The sequence below is a fragment of the Ictidomys tridecemlineatus genome, chromosome 4, assembly GCF_052094955.1.
Source record: "Ictidomys tridecemlineatus isolate mIctTri1 chromosome 4, mIctTri1.hap1, whole genome shotgun sequence".
Lineage (NCBI taxonomy): Eukaryota > Metazoa > Chordata > Mammalia > Rodentia > Sciuridae > Ictidomys > Ictidomys tridecemlineatus.
The window spans coordinates 187621510-187638865 of NC_135480.1; the positions used below are offsets into that span (position 1 = coordinate 187621510).

Consider the following 17356-nt stretch of genomic DNA (forward strand, 5'->3'; position numbering starts at 1 on the left):
CGGTGCGTTAACACTAGTCCACCTGCTCAGACACAGAGACCTCCTCAGTTAGGAAATACCCCGCTTCCCGCGCCCCATCCATCCCGCCACCTCTCCATCCCTCCATTCTCTCCGCTCATTCATTTCTCGGTGTTTGTGCATAGAGGGTCCTAGCCGCAGAGGAAAGGTGGGTGGCTGTGTAGGGGATAAGGGTGGAGAATTGCAGACCGCCTTCGCTGAGCGCCGGGAAGGGGCGGGGAAGGGGCGGGGCCGGTGAGGGCGGGCGGGGCTCGGTGGTTTCCAGAGCGCCCAGCCGCTGCGCCTCGCGGCAGATGCGCTGGCCCCAGCCTCGGGCTGCCGCGCGCCTTTCCTCGGATTCTCGGGAACGCCCCAAGTAGGAGGCAGCCGCCGCGCGGCTCCGGAGCCGAACTGGAGGACTGCGCCCGCGGGAGCCGGCGCCCAGAGGTGAGTGTCCAAACTGGGGCGCAGCAGTTTCAGTTCCTTGGGCATGGAGAAAGAGTAACTGGCGAAAGGTTAAAGATCTGGGAGTCTTTGGAAGCACCGCCGGCTTTAAAATGATCCTTGCGTAGCGGATCGTGTGCGGCTGGAAGGATTTTGACCATGTGCTTTTGAGTTCCTAAGTTTGGGGAGGGCAGGCTTTTGGCTGCCTTAAAAATACTTAAAAATAAACGTAGGCCGGGCGCGGTGGCACTCGCCTGTAACCCTAGCGACTCCGGAGGCAGAGGCAGGAGGATCGCAGAGGTTGGAGGCCAGTCTCAGCAATTTAGCGAGACCCTCAGCAGCTCAGCGGGACTGTCTCACAATAAAAAATAAAAAGGACTGGGCATGTAGCTCGGTGGTAAAGCGCCTCTGGGTTCAATCCTTAATACTAATAAACAAACAAACAAATAATAAAAAAATAGAGGACCCCCCCCCCCGCCACCTTTTCCCCACAAACGAGATGAACAGGAAAAGCAGTGAAATAAAATGTGGCTGTGGTTCTCTCTCCAGACCCGGCAGGTTGCAGATGGAACCTCTGGTTCCAGCCCGCGAGGAAGGTGCTGGTCCTGCCTTATGGTCTGGGGGCTCTGTGGGCATTTTCGGAAAGGCATGAGCTTTGTGGGGAGACTGAGGCCTGAGCTGGCCTGGTCCCCAGCCAGCTGGAGCCTTTTCGTACTGAACTCCGGATTCGATGCCGGGGGAGGGAGCGGCCCTTCTGCCGGAAAGCGAGAGGGTGCTCCAGGTCGTAGCTGAACCAGGAGGTGGGACCTGAGGCTGGACCCTAAGCAGTCAGAATCTGATGTCTTATCCGGGATGAAGCCAGCACACATCTGTTTGGTCCTTCGTGGGGACACTTTGAGGAATGGAAGGAGGCGATCGTGGAGGGGCGGGGAGAGCCCTGGGCAAGTTGTGCCCGTAAAGTCAGTGGAGGCGACGCGCCCGCAGGCGTGAGCGAGGAGAAACTCTGGCGGTCCCGATAAATTCTAGAGAAACCGAGGACCAGAGGGGACTCCAACGAAGCCTGTGGGAGCCAGGAGTCAGCGCCGCTGAGCGGTGGCGCAGGTGGCCGGATGAGGCTGGAGCCTGAGCTGCGTGCACCTAGCAGCTAACGACACTGATGCAAGACGCCCGCCCTCCCTGGGGATCCCTCTCAACCCACAAAAAGGGGGCGTCTGAAAAGGGGTGACTCGTTTAGAGGAGCAGTGCCTTGTCTCTCCAGACCCGGTACAGCCGGTTTCCCGTGTGGGGCAGTAGCGGTTTGGCTCCCATAGACTTGTACCCTTCCGTGTAGCATTAAGTGCTGTGGGAATTGCTGGGCAAGACTCCTGAAGGGACTTTTCCTCCGCTCGCAACTGTAACCTTCTTACATCTTTGAATGTGTGTGGGAGCTTACTTCTCCTAGGAAGAGCTTCCCTGTCCCAGCACTCGTTCACAGTCAGCCTGGCGGCGGAAGAAGGACAAGCCCACCTGCCATTGTGATTCCAGGGCATCTGTTTCCTTGTCTTTGTTCTGATTAGAGTTCACTTAAGCATCACACTTTCCTTCCTGGAAGTGTTCCCAATTTAATTAGACATTCCCTCTTTCTCCCAGATACAGATCATTTTTGGACATGTTACTATAAAATTTTATTGATCTCAACATTGATCAGTAAAATTTTATAGTACATGTCCAAACATGATCTGTGTCTGGGAAGTTTTACTCTTTATTTATTTTATTTTTTTTAGACATGAAGACTTGTATGTACTAAATAGCACTCTGCTGCTAGCTGTCTCCTCCCCAGTTTGACCCTTGGCTTTTTAAGAGCATCTTCTACTTTGGGTGAGGGCACACTAAGAGTCATGTGGGCCCTGAAATTACTTTGGACCAACCAATAAAATTAATCCTGAGCCAGGAAAAAAAAATAAAACCAATACAGCCTAGGTGTCCTGATTCCTCAACTAACAGACAGACAGACAGTGCGTTAGGGTTCATTCCAGTTTCTTTCTGGGATGCTGAGGTGCTATCATGAGAGGGATGGCTGGGCATCAAGATGGGACAAACATTTTGAAATCCCCATTATCTCATAGTTCTGGCATGACAGTTGGCACAGCTTCCTGCCTGCAGAGTTCCAAGTAGTGTGGTCAGAATTTATTTCACTTTCATAAGTGGCTTGTTCCGACTCAGTAGCCTCAGGATCTCTGGTAAATAAGGTGAAGCAGGTTGTCTTCATTGTCAAGGGAGGGGAAACATGACCCCCTGGTCATTTTATTTCTGGAACTTTCCATGTTTATTGTGGGACTAACCATTAAGTGTCATTTAAAAAAAATGCTAACACTTTGGACTTGGTAGTTATTATTTTAATTATTGTCTAGATGTTGTTCTTACAGATTGGTGGGTTCTTAAAATCCCCATGTCCCAGATTTCTATCACAGTTGTTATTACTGTTCTCTGCTTATTAGGGTAATGAGAAATGTTTCTAATAAAGGTGAAATTGAATTTTGGTGGAGGTGTGTTGAGGGATTTTTAATAGTGAGCATGCTGAAAATTTATTTCTAAGGACCAAAGGTTTAGTGTTTAGTTTCATTTGTACTTCTCAACACTGGTAGACTTGATGTGCAGGGGTTTTTTTTTGTTTGTTTGTTTGTTTTTGTTGTTGTTGTTGTTTTAGTTTCTATTTGTGTGTGTGTGGGGGGGCGTGGTAATGGGGATTGAACTCAGGAGCTCTCTACCACTGAGGTACTTCTCCAGATAGGATCTCATGAAGTTGGCCATGCTGTCCTTTAACTTTTGATTCTTCTGCCTCAGCCTCCCAAGCAGCTGGGATTATAGGCAGAAGCCCCAGCACCTGGCAGAATTGATACTCTGCCTCCAATTAACTCCTGGAATGGTCACTCTTTGATCTTTAAAAAAAAAAAAAAAGAGTCTCCACTTTTTTAGATAATTGATCAGGGACCCTGTGCTAGTGACTGGAAATTTGAAGTAATTGGTCAGCATACTTAGGAGGCTTAACAATTTTAGCAATTCTTAATAGAAATGGTATCATTTTCTTTATGTCCAAATTCATACCCAGAGGTAGATTTCCTGTGAAACTTTAAAAAGAAAAGATGAAAAAATAACTTAAGCTTGAGGTCCCTTCCGTGGCACCAGCTTCACCCAGCAATCCTTTGGGTGGCTTATGGCAGAGGGAGGCACAGCTCCATACACTCTTTTTAATATATCCCTTTTTTTTTAATAAGATAATCCTCTCTATGAACATATTCGGTTACTATTCAGATTTTGGACATTTACCCTCCAAACACATTTTTTAGGAATACATTATAGGAAAGTTTAAATCATCCCTGTCCTAAAAGGAAGAACTGTCTCAAAGAGAGAGTTTGTCTGACTTTCTATAGTACATGATTGACTAGAAGTACTTAAGAGATGGAGGGCTCTAAGTGACAGAATACCTGCTCTGAGTGTAGTGAATGGCCACATGGCTTTCCTGCCGTGGGGAGTTTACTGTGGCTAAATTCTGTGGTCTTCCCATAGGCAGTTCAGGATTTTGCCACCAGGTACATCAATAGAATGTGACTGGAGTTTGTTTTCATCAAACAAACTCAGCAGTCTCCTAGTACTCAAGGCCATGTAGGCGATGCCACTCTGCAGGCAGGTGCTGCTGGTATCCTTGTCCAGGCAGAAGACCCTGATGGTGATGAGAAAATGGATGGAGCATCCCTTAAGTGGATTTGAGGGGATGAGTTTTGTTGTCTGTTTTGTCTTCTGTGCTGACTAGAGGGATTCATGGACGTCAAGGAAGCAGGTGGAGCTGTAGAACACAGTGGGGGAATGTCACTGTGTTTTAAACCCTTTTATCTTAGGTGTGGGCAGGGGTTTTGTGGATGATTTTGTTCCTTGATTGGAGCAGATCAGGTAAAAAAGAGCCAAATATATAGATACTGTAGTTATTTATGGCTATGGTGTTGCCCAAGCATCTTAACCGCTGGCCAAGTTCTCCCTAAGATCTTGAGCATGTCACAAAATTGGAATCTTAGCTGTGAACGGTGTGACATGCCTGTAATTAATCCCCGTGACTCGGGAGGTGGAGGCAGGAGGATCGCAAGTTCAAAGCCAGCCTCAGCAACTAAATGAGGCCCTAAGCTATTTAGCGAGACCCTGTCTCAAAATAAAACATAAAAAGGACTGCAGTTGTGGCTCAGTGGTTAAGCGTCCCTGGGTTCAGTCCCTAGTATAAAAACCAGACCAAAAATAAATAAATAAATAAATGGAATCTTAGTTTACTCCTCTATAAAGATGGGGATACCAAAAACATCTCTTTTCCAACACATGTGTTAAATGAGATGTAAACCAAAGACTGCTGTATGTGTTGTGCTTTTAAATTAACCAACCTCTTCTTTGATCTTTATGAGTGGTACAAATGATAAGCAAGCTAATTTTTAAAGTTAACATTTAAATACTAGCAATTGAGGAGCAAGTCATTTTTCATCTCTCAGACTGAGCTAGCAGCCTTGACTATGGAGCTTCTCCAGGCCTGACACCCCCCACCCCAGTCCTCTCCTATTGACCCCAGTGTATCTGGTGACATCCTCCCTTCCCCTAACTCTTTTCGTATTTTATTTTTGGTGCTGGGGATTGAACACTCAGGGATCTCACTAAATTGCTGAGCCTGGCCTTGAACTTGAATCCTCCTACCTCCTGAGTTGTTGGGATTACAGGCGTGTACCACCATGTTCTCTGTTCTTCCCCTTATTCCCCTTATTCTTAAAGCAGTTGCATTTAAAGCAGTTATGGTAATTTCTTCCACTTTTCTTGCCCCCTATATGAACTTTCAGTGTTCGATATCATTCCTTATTAGGTAAATGGACCCCAGTTTTTAGGACTGTAAACCTGTGCTTTAAGTTCATCAGTGACCCATGGTGTGATGGATGCCATTGTACTCTTCTTCCCATACTAGTGGGGATTTTCTGCAAGTTTTAGTAGCCAGGGATTTGCAAGTTGACTGTTTTCTAAATTAGGAATGTGGATTAAAATATAAAGTGATAATTTGCAATGAAGGTTAAATTTTTTTTTTTTTTTTAAACTGGGGATTGAACCCAGAGGTGCTCTGCTGTTGAGCTATATCTCCAGCCCTTTTTATTTTATTTTGAGATAGGATCTCACTAAATTACATGAGGCAGGCCTTGAACTTGTGATCCTCTTGCCTTAGCCTTTGACGTAGCTGGAATTACAGGTGTGTACCACTGTGCTGGGCTGAAGGCTGAAGTATAAAAGGTTATAAAAGGTTTTCGGAAGAATCTGAGAAACCTAGTCAATCCAGTCCACTTTGTCTTATCATTTGATTTCTGACAGATTTGCCTAGAATTTATACTTGGGATGGATGATTTTTTTTTTTTTTTTTTTTTGGTAGTGCTGGGGATTAGAACCCAGGGCCTTGTATATATGCAAGGTAAGCACCCTACCAACTGAGCTATCTCCCCATCCGGAGGATGAATGATTTTGTAGCACCATGCTGAAGTGGCTGGACATAGCAGAAACACTGAGTTCATTCTTCAGCATTAGAAGTCATTCTTTAGAAAATAACACAGAAAAACTATCCTCCACTCTTGGCCCAAACCTCTTCACCAAGTGAAAGGATCCGGTCAGTGCTGTGGTCCTTGGCTAGGAGAAGCCTGTACATTTAACGAATTTCGTCCAATTGAAAAAGTAGCCAGGGATCTGCAGCAGTGTGATTGAAAAAGTAGAAAACCATAGCGCACAGCCTAGTTCAGGTACCTCTGTGCAGAGTTTTCTTTTCAGTTAGTGTCAGGTCGGGGGAAATTCCCCCTCAAAATGTCTGTGGAAAGGGACTGTCCGGCTCAGGGCCAGCACTCCATTGTCTATACCCTGCGCCAGACACTTGGTTTCCTGGGAATCTCCACTGTTTACTTGGATGTGTGGTTCTGTCACTCCCAGCGTCACCCAGGGAATCCTGAGCCCTGACACAAATGTCAGGATCACACCTTTGAGGGGCCTGGATTCTGGCTTTAAACCACCTGTCGTGGTGATGCCAAAGGAAGCTTGACAACTTCCTGCCTCAAGGCACAAGCCTATAGTGGATCCTGAGTACTTCCCCACCAGCCCACGTGTGCTATCCTGGTAAGGAAATGCACCCTGGACAAAGTTCCCCAGGGGAATTCTTAAGTAAGCTAATAAATCCAGAATTGCCAGCCTTAGGTCTTGAGGGATTTCATATCTGGAACTCAGAGGCAATCCACAACAGGTCTCTGGATACTGCTGAGCTTTCTGCCGTGTGAAAACCCTAAATTCCTCATCTGCTGCCTGCAATTGGTGAGAAATTGAATGAATGTCTGAAGATAGGTAATGCAGGTCCAGAAATATCAGCCTTCCTCCAAACTATGTAAAGACACATTATTGCTTTGCACATACTTTAGCAAGGAACTGGCTTAATGCATCGGACTGCTATGACAAAATACCACAGACTGGATAGCTTAAAAACCAGAGAAAGTTATGTCTCATAGTTCCCAAGGCTTGGAAAATGTAAGCTCTAGGCACTGGCAGGTTTGTTGTCTGGTGAGGGCCCACTTTCTGGTTCACAGGTGATACCTCATTGTGTCCTCAATATAGAAGGGGTAAAGAATCTCTGCAGCCTTTTTTTTTTTTTTTTTTTTTAAATGAGGGCATTAACCCCAGTTTCTAGGTCTCTACTTATAAAACCTAATCACCTCCCAGGTTCCTCACCTCTTAATTCCATCATTCAGACTACACTAGGGACCTTAAGACAGTACCTGGAGTTGGTTGGGTGTGGGTTTTAGAAATTTGCCAGGATTTCCAGGTTTTAGTCTTTTGTAGGTTAGAAAAAGAGGGACCAGAGTCCTGCTGTGTGCATGTGGCTGCCCCCATACCACACCAAGTTCCAGGGAGAGGGTGAAGGTGAGGGATCTTCAGGAGGCCATTCATGCCCATGGCCCATTCCTGAGGGTCTGTGGAGAGCCTGAGGGACTAGGACTGCGCTAGTGCTTCCTGTAGCAGAGACCCCAATGGAACTTGCTAACCCCAAGGCAAGGGACAGGGGGACACTACTGCCCTTCCTCCACCCTGCAGCTAGCTGCCAACTCCGTCTCCAATTCAAAGCACTGCCAATGCCCGCCTGAGCCCGGCACCTGGGTGAAGTACAAGGAAGGCCAAACCACACTTTCCTGGCAGCAGTTAGCTGCCAGCTTTCAGCCCCTGTCCCAGTGCCTGTCCCAGTGCCTCTGATGGTGTCAGCCCACGTTATCATGACATCATGTCTTTGGTGGAAGAACGCAGAAACCTACCTTATATGGAGCAGTGCCTGAGTCTTTTTTTTTTTTTTTTTGGTATAGTGTGCAGAGACAGATACAATACACCACTGTTTAGCTATTTTTATGTGAGGGTTTGGAGGAGTGATTTTCCCCAAAGGAATACATTTTAGTTCTTATTCTAGAAAAGTCTAGTATTTAACAACCCTGAATTCAAAAGTTTTTTTTTTTTTTTTTTTTTTTGGCATGTGAAGTAAAATCAAGGGTCTGTGTGCCATGTACTGTGTGATTCCAAAGCTATATTTAGCTTGGCAAATTATTGTTTTGCATCAGAACATTTTTATCCTTGCAAAGGATAGCAAGAATTCCCCTCTGATACAATTACAGGTGAGTAGAATTCATTTGAGGAAGAAAATGAACAAACCCTACTGGCAACTTAGATCACATCCAAAGCACTGTGATAATTCCCATTTGGGATCATTTTTCCTTTAGAGAAAAGTTTGGATCAGGGTCAAGTGCAGCTCAGAGATGGCCCTGGAGAGCAGGAGGCCTTGCTTTTGCACGCATTCACAATGTGTACTTTGTTTTAAAATATTCTTTTCATCCTATGCTTCAGTACCAAAGCAATCCACAGCCTCCAAAGGATAACTGACGTTCTGGTGGGACCCACACAGGGGTTTTGGACAGGGGAAGGAAAAAGAGAAGTTATCAATTGAAATGGACTTGAGTTTTCTCATGGGGGAGGAGCTATGGGGAAGGAAAAGGGAATAACAATTTTTTGAGTGCCAGATACCAACTTGGTTGCTTCCCCTCCGCTGTCTTACATAATCTTCAAAATCACCATCATTTTTCAAGTGGGGATACTGAAGCACCCAGGGACTTCACGTAACCAGAGAGTCCTGCTGCTACTAAATGTCAGGCCAGCTTTCCTACCTTGCTTCCTTCTTTTGCTAACCCAGTGCTGTGAGACCTTGCCACTCCAAGTTTGCTCCAGGATTCTGCAGTGTTTGTGTCACCAGCAATATGTTGAAACTAGAGAATCCTATCCTACTGACTCAGAATTTGCGTTTGAACAAAATTCCCAAGGATTCCTGTGCCTGTTGGAGTGTCAGGAAACTCTGCTACCATGGCTTTGGAGGAAGGTTTGGCAGTTACCATTGTGAAAACTAGCCAAGCCTCAAGATTGGAATCCACAGGCTGGACCTGAGAGATCCATCTGTCTCAGTGAGGGCAGGGATGGATAGAGATCAGGGGTGCAGCTAAATGTCCTACATGCCCAGAACAGCCTCTAAAATTTCCAGAGTGTTGAGAAACCCAGGTATAATTGTCTGTATCTAAAATTCACACTCTGAAGGTATGTTTTTGTAGCTTCCGATATATGCTAATCGCAGTAAGCAAATCTTAAATGAGATGATACAAATTGCAGTGCACAATGCAAATGTGAATCTTTTTATTGGGACTCAGAGAGCAAAAGAACTTAGGTTGATGCAAGATTTCTGTTAGCTTACTTTTGAGAGTGTCTAGCTTTAGTACCAACCGTGCAGTGGAAATGTTTCTCTAGGCAAGTCCCGAGTGCCCATGATGTGGGTGCCACAAGAGGATACCCACCTCCGAAGCAGTCCTGCCTGGCACTCTTGTGTTGCTTTGTTTTACTCCTAAGACTTGCCCAGCCCTACCTTCAGTTCCCAGGCAGGTTGTGCCAGTCAGTGCGCCACCTGGAGGCCGGGGAGGAAGGAAAGAAAGTTCCAGGCTGGGCAACGGAGGTGGCACACACCCTGCCACCTTCCTTTTTGCCCCCCAGGTCTCTGCTTCTCTATTCTTATTCAGATCCTTTGATTCCACCACCTGGAGGCATCTCTGCCTCAGACACTTTGCCTGCCTTCCTTCTTTTGCTTTAAAGCCTGGTCCAGAACATCTGGAACTATTTTTCCCTTCATCTCCCATGCCCTTTAGCCTCCTCTTCTTCCTTTGGTGAGCTGAAAATCCAGAAAGTGAAACCAGGCTGCTTATTGTGTATTGAATGCAAAAAAAAAAAAAAGTTTCAAAATGAAATTACATCCAATAAAGAATCTCAGTTGTTAACCCCCAGTTCTAAAAGCCCCCTTGAGAATTACCACAAATATCTCCACCTACTTTCTTGTTTTACTCTGATTAAACGTGCTTTTCTTTAAGGTCCAGAATTCTAACACAAGAGTTGTTTCTTGTTCTTCTTGTGTGCTTCTGCTTTCTTTGACTGTTGTTATTATGAGGATCTTGTTTATTTTGTTTTATTTTATCTTATGGTACTGGGGATTGGACCCCAGAGGTGCTCTACCACTGAGCCACATCCTCAGTCATTTTTATTTTGTATTTTGAGACAGGGTCTCACTAAGTTGCCCCGGTGGCCTCAAACTTTCAATCCTCTTGCCTCAGCCTCCCAAGTTCACTACTTGGAACTGGGGATTGAATTCAGGGACACTCAAGCACTAAAGCCACACCCCCAGGCCTGTTTTGTATTTTGAGACAGGGTCTCACTGATTTGCTGAGTGCCTTGCTGTTGCTGAGGCTGGCTTTGAACTCATAATCCTCCTGTTTTAGCCTCCCAAGCTGCTGAGATCACAGGTGTGTGCCACTGCACCCAGCTTTATTTTTGAGACAGGCTGACATTAAATTGGCCAGGCTGACCTTGAATTTTTGGGTCCTCTTTAACCTGAGTAGCTGGGATTACAGGTATGTGTACCCGTACCCAGCTAAAATGTCAGTCTTAAAGGTATATAAATGACTGAAAGAAAACTGAAGGTCAGGGTGCCTGAGAGAGGGCCTGCTATGCTATTTGTTATAGTAATCCATGCTTGAATGCTTGCTGTGGGCCAGGTACATCTTATGTTAGCCTCACAACCACTCTGGATTTGGGTAGGTTTAACCCAAAACTTTAAAGATGAAGACATTGCCACTGGGAAAGGTGAGATGAATAGGTCAAGTCCAGGCTTATATTTCACCCTTAGTCTGGTTCTGTGCTGGCTGAGAATAGGTGCAGAGACAGCTGTTAAGAGGAAGGAAGACAGACTGAACCAGGAGTTTTTGCCTCCAGTATGGTTGAGTTAATTCATTCTAACCGCCTGAATATCAGTTGCCCCTGGGGCTTAGTTTCTTAATTTGACTTTATGTATTTATTTTGTTTAGAACTGGGGATCCAAACCAGGGCCTGGCAGGTGCTAGGCAAGCTCTCTGCCACTTCTGCAAGATCCACTAAACCCTTCTTTGTCCCAAATGTCGCTTCTCAAAATCTGCCTGGAAAAATCATTATACAATGACTCTTGCAAATACCAGTTCCTGAGGCTGAAGGGACAGTGCATCCAAACCAAGCAGAGTCTGTAGGAAGAGAGGAAAAATAATACAATAGGGGGTATAATTTAGTGAAGCCTTGGCTTTAACACCAGTCCATTTTTATCCACAGACTGTGATCAAACTTCTTTCAATAGGTGTAACTTGGACAAGAGTTACAAATTTGTCTATTTTTTAAGTGAGTTCAATCTTTCATAGAGTAGATACTCTTTGGTTCAAAGTGAGTTTAGGTTGCTTCCTGATGATCATGAATATTTATTGAAAGTCAGGCCCTGTTGTGTGTGCCATGTAAGGATGGTCACCTTTAACCCCTGTGACAACCTCAGAGGGAGAAACCATTATAATTTTTATTGTTACAGATGGAAGACATTGGGGACAGAAATTTAGGACCAGGGGACATAGCTAGTTTGGAAAGCCAGGATTTGAATTCCTTAGTCTGGCTTTTTTATATATTGTCTACATAATTACCCTCTTCATTCTGCCCTCTTGCTGCTTAATATAGGCAAAGCTTGCCCTTCCTTCCTTCCTTCCTTCCTTCCTTCCTTCCTTCCTTCCTTCCTTCCTTCCTTCCTTCCTTCCTTCCTTCCTTCTTTTTTTCTCTGTGCTGGGGATTGAACCCAGGGCCTTTGTGCATGCAAGGCAAGCACTCTACCAACTGAGCTATATCCCAGCCCACTCTTTCCTTTTACTGTGGCTGGAGGTGTGAATCTCTGTCCATAAATAAAAACTACACTCAGAACCAAACCACACGGCATTTATTTTCTAAATTAATTTTGTCTCTTTTGGGAGTTTAAGGCAGGAGGATTGCAAATTGAAGGCTAGCCTTAGCAACTTAGTGAGACCCTAAGCAAATTAACCTGTCTCAAAATAAAAAATAAAAAAGAGCTGCAAGAATAGCTCAGTGGCAAAGCATCTCGGAGTTAATACCCAGTACCAAAAAAATAAAAATTAAAAAAGTTTAATTTTTGTCTCCAAGCCTTGAAGCTGTCCAACTAACAGAAAATTTAACCTGAGTAACTTTAAGAACACAACAACCTTGCGAGTATATCCAGGACCTGAGGTTTTGGAAGGTGTGCCGTTGAGAGAGGGGGCATCCATCACCCGTTTGCTGTCCAGCCCTTGATGTGTTAGCTGGCTAGGATTGTCAGAGCAAAGTGCCACACACAGCCTGGGTGGCTCACAGAGGCTAGAATACCAAGATCAAGGTATTGGCAGGGCTGGTTCCTTTTCAGGGCTGTGAGGAAAGGATCTGTCTCAGGTCTTTCTCTTTGTCTTTCCTCTGTGTAAGGCTGTGTCCAAAAGTCCTCTTGTTGGAACAACACCAGTCAATTACCAGGCCCACCCCAAAGATTTCACTGGCCTCACAAGACTTGGGCTACTGTCATGTAATAACTAAAAAGAACAAATTAAGAAATTTTTTAAAAAGACAGTAGAATGAATCGGACATAACTTTCCTGTGTTCATGTATGAATACACAACCTGTGTAACTCCACATCATGTACAACCACAAGACTGGGAAGTTATATTCCATGTATATGTCAAAATACATTCTACTGTCATGTATAACTAAGAAGAACACATTGAAAGATAAAAAAACCTACAACATAACACTTGAGGGCAGGCCGAGGTACCGGGTTTGTCCCATAACACACGTCTACATTGCCTTGGCCTCCTTCTGTCCACATGGTCAAGTTTGAGGCTCTCTGCTAGCCCTTGCAGATGTGGGTCAAGATGTTGGACTCCTTGGGAGGTCTGGGGACCTGCAGCCTAGGCCTCCTCTTTGGAGTCTTGCCAGTTCTCTTAGTAAACTGTTCTCAGGGAACAGGGACAAACACCCTCAGGGGAGGGAGAAAGGACCCCTTCTAGAACACCCTGCATAATCTCATTGGTGGCTTAGATTTTTCATGAAAGCCAGAGAGAACCTGGATTCCTGGGTATCAGAGCCCAGAAGTGAGCAGTCAGCAGCTGAGCTGCTATCTAAGGAGGAAGAAGGTGGAAGTAATGTGAAGGAGGATGATGTTTATGATAAAAACAACAACAACAGCTCAGGACAATAATTTTTGAAAGCCAAAGGAGAAAAGTCAGCTCAATCCTCCAGTGGTGAAGGGCCTGTCTTGCCTGACCCCTGAGCCCAACCTAGGTCTGGAACACAGTGGGCCTTGAATGCCCTGTGGTGGTTGGCTGAGGGTATCTGGGGGTCCAAGTGGTCCATTCACTTGAAGAGCGTCCAGTGGGACAAGGCTGGGTGTGTCCTCCGTGGAGGCTGTGGGGCAGTGATGTGTAGGAAAGGACCTGGGGAAAGGGTTGCTTCCTGCCAGGCAGCTCTGACCCTGGGGCTGGGGCAGTTCCTTCTTTACCACACCCATCATCCAAGGAATCCCAAGCTGTTCTGGCTCAGCCTTGTCAGGGTGAAAGCAACCCCTCCCCATATATAGTTTTGCCACAGTGACGCCAGGATAAGGGACATGGTGGATGCCTGGACTTGTCTTCTGCTATTCCGAGAGCTAGATATGGGAGCCCCCACACAGGACGGGCTTGAGGTTCCAAAAATGTACTTTTCTTGGAGTTTGATGTTTCCTCTTGCTTCCATGGCTGTTGGAAAGGGCATATCCTGAGAGTGACATGTGGATTGCGCTGCTGTGAGTGAGCACAGCAGTGACAGCCTCTAAAGGCTTGTTCCCGGCAGAGAGAGGACTGCGGTGTCACACCAGCATAATGACTTTCTGGTGGAGGATCAGCTTTGGGACATTCGTGACAGCAGTGTGACCTGCCTGAAGGATCAACGGAGGCATTCCTATGACAGACATCTGTTCTGGTGTTTTGTTTGTTTGGTTTTCATGCTGGGGATGGAACCCAGGCCTCCCACATGCCCAGCGCGTGCTCTACCACTGAGCCGCAGCTCTAGCCTGTTCTAGTTTTTGCCTTCTGTTTGTTTGTTTTCTCATTTTAATTGTGGCCAAATACACATGATATAAAATTCATCACCTAATTTTAAGGGTATAGTTCTGTGGCATTGAGTGCATTCACATTGTGGAGCTACTGTCACCACCACTGTCCCCTCACAGAATGCTCTTGGTTTGCAAAACTGAAACTCTTCCCATTGAACAGCTCCCGCTTCCCCCTTCTCCAGCCCCTGGCGACCACCCATCTACTCTGTGTCTATGAATTTGTCCACCATAGAAACCTAACGTAAGTTCAATCACTAGTGCTCGTCCTTTTGAGACTGGCTTCTTTCACTCCGCATGTCTTGGAGATTTATCCATGGTGTAGCTATGTCAGAATTTCCTTCCTTTTAAAAACAGGACAATATGGGTTCTGTCTCTAGCACTGAGGGAAAAAATAGATAGAAGGAAAGAAAGAAAAGCTGAATAAGATTCCACTTTGTGCATGTGTGCGTGTGTGTGTGCGTGTGTGCGTGTGTGTGTGTGTGTGTGTGTGTGTGTGTGTGTGTGTACACCACATTTTTAAGTCCATTCATCCATTTGGGGGTCAGTTGCGTGCTTCCGTCTTTTGTTTTGCCCTTGTTTTGAGAGGCGTGCTTTATCCATCCCTGAGCTCCTCAGGGGATCAAAAGAATTCTCTGCCGGTGTTTTGAAGGAGTTCACTATTTCTAGGAAAAAACACAAAGTTCAAATAATGAGAAAAAGTAAATTATGGTGCAGAAATTATAGAATGTGAGACGCCAGTTTTGCTAGGATCTAGGTGCAGATTTGTAAAGTGAATGGCTTGGAGTTTTGGGGAAGAAGATGGCTTATACAGAGCATAGATTGAAATTCAGGATTCCAGAGTTAGGTAACCAAGCTCATACCCTGGCTTTGTCACTTCTATGTGTGTTACTGTGAGAACCTTTTTAAGCCTTGGTTTCCTCATCTGCAAAAGGGGGATGCAGAACTCACATCCTAGAGTTTTTGGGGAGGAATAAGTGATAAAATGTAGGTAAAGAGTTTAACAGAGAGCCTGGCACCTGGTTAGCACTCAGTACTAGAATATAGAGGAAGCAACATTTTGCCTACTTAATGTCATTCTGTATGGCTCTTTTTAATAGCCTTCTTATCCTCATAATATGACTTGAAACATGAGTATCTGTTTTTGCTGCAGTTTTCCAAGTGTTCGTGTTTCCTATTCTGTCTTTACTATTTTACCTACCCTTAAAATTATGGTAAGGGTAGTTTTTGAGACTCATTATTAAGTAAAGAGATAGCTCTCTTTATTTTTATCATATGACTGATAATAAAAATAAATACAGCCTGACTTTCTTATCATTGGGAGGATACAGAATGAGGAAGAAAAACTGTTAGTCTAATGTTCATCTAGTTCACATGACTGACCGGAAGGGAGCTTGCTTTCTCAAACTCTGTTGAGGCTAGAGAGAGTGAGAGGCTAGGGTCCAGTCTCTTGAGTGGACAGTGACTTTGTGGCTCTTCCCTCAGTAAAGACTTCATATTTAGATTATTTAAATTTAAAGTTATACTCTTTTTTTATTAATAATTAAGAAACACTTTTATCCTACTTTTTTTGGGGGAGGGGGTGCTGGGGATTGAACCCAAGGCCTTATGCATGCTAAGCACATGCTAACCCTGAGCTGTAACCCCAGCCCAAGAAGACTTTTTAAAGTTATAAATTAAGTAAAATTAAATAACTTTGTTGAAGGAGACATTTTGCTGCTAATGCATGCCTTAAAGTATTCTAGAAGTGAAGTTTAAGGCACATCATCTGGCTGACGCATTACTTAACCTATTCTTGTTTGTCGGCTTGGTATTTCCCACTCTGGAGTTCATGGACTTCAAGGCAGTTGAGTCCATTATTAGCGAGGAGAAAAAAACATCTGAGTCTCCCCAGCCTCAACAATAGATTTTTTAAAAAAAAAAATGAGTTGTACACAGTCCCCTTTCAAAAGGCACTTGGGGGTGGGTGGGTGTGAACGGAGGAATTTCCTCCTCCACCCTGCTGTTGCTAAGCTGTAAGCTAATATTGTGAGAGAGGAGAAATACCCAGGTCTCAACTTTCCTGGGGACTAAGCTCTGTATTTTTGTTTACTGGTGTTAGTTGTAGACTTCTTTCTCAATGATGTGTTGAAGCTGAATGGCTTGTACCAGAATTGGCAGACCTCTGAGCTTTGCTTAGATTAGTGTGGGGCCCCTCAGACACCCCTCCCCCAATGGTTTTCTGGTTTTGTCTATTAACATTTCTGATCAAGAATTTCTTCTAAGTTGAGGATTGTCCAACCTCTCTGAAGTGGGAAGCGTGATGATGTGCTGCCTTGACATTTATTTTTATATTTGTCGTTAGAAGTGAAAATGAAACTGGGATCTCTGTTTTATCTATTTATTTGGATGCTTTTTGCCCAAATCTCCTGACAGTGATGAGGTGGTTAAGGTTGAAACCACTTGTGTGCCCTGTAGGCAAGTGAGGATTTAGCAAGTGAGAATTTTCCGGATGGGGTTTAAATTCTCATTTGCTTATGTTCCAGACTTTTTTTATAAGACCATAACTTAGAGCATCCGTAGAACTTGGGGCAGGCGGAAATTACATGGGATGGCTAATCCTCTTGAGTTTATGTTTTCTTCAGTACACTTTCGTGATGGGTTGGTTAAGAAGGACAAAGTCTCCAGCAGATTTCACTTGGCTGATTTTTGTGTTTTGGTTCATTTCCTGTTTTCCTGATTAGGCTTCTGTACTCTCCCATTTAAAGGGGCAGCTGAGGAGCATGGAAAGGGTTTGGGTGGTGGCGGAGTTGCTGAGGGCAATGACAGTGGCCTTGGTAACACTTCCTGGTTATGGTGAGTTGATGGACCCGCTAGACCTCCAGCTGCTCAGGTGTGGGCCTGAGGTTTCCTGGAGGGAGAGCTAGGTGGGAATTTTCTTTAAAAACGACAGCTCCTCTCATAATTCAGAGTGACAGAGCATTTACCAAGGAAAGCTCCTATGACGTGGACATGAGAATATAGGATAGGAAGTGGACATTTTTCAGTGTCACCTTGACTTAAAATTTCCAGTAGGTTTTTCTTTCTTTCTTTCTTTCTTTCTTTCTTTCTTTCTTTCTTTCTTTCTTTCTTTCTTTCTTTCTTTCTTTTTTAAGAGAGAATTTTTTAATATTTATTTTTTAGTTTTCGGCAGACACAACATCTTTATTTTATTTTATGTGGTGCTGAGGATTGAACCCAGCACTGCGCGCATGCCAGGCAAGTTTGCTACCGCTTGAGCCACATCCCCAGCCCTCTTTCTTTCTTTTTAAATTATTTTTTTACTTATAGTTGGACACAATGTCTTTATTTTAATGTGGTGCTGAGGATCAA

General features: G+C 44.7%; 1 protein-coding gene across 4 annotated transcripts in view; it reads left to right on the forward strand.

The window, feature by feature from the left end:
* Positions 1–17356, forward strand: part of Palm2akap2 (PALM2 and AKAP2 fusion) — a 457555-nt gene that overhangs the window by 350632 nt on the left and 89567 nt on the right. The window contains exon 1 of one of the 4 annotated variants that reach the window (XM_021729381.3): positions 310–444. The exons of the other annotated variants lie outside the window; for them this stretch is intronic. The gene's annotated coding sequence lies outside the window, so the exon portion shown is untranslated. Of the gene's footprint in view, positions 1–309; positions 445–17356 lie in introns of those variants that run through there. 4 annotated transcript variants of the gene reach the window in all.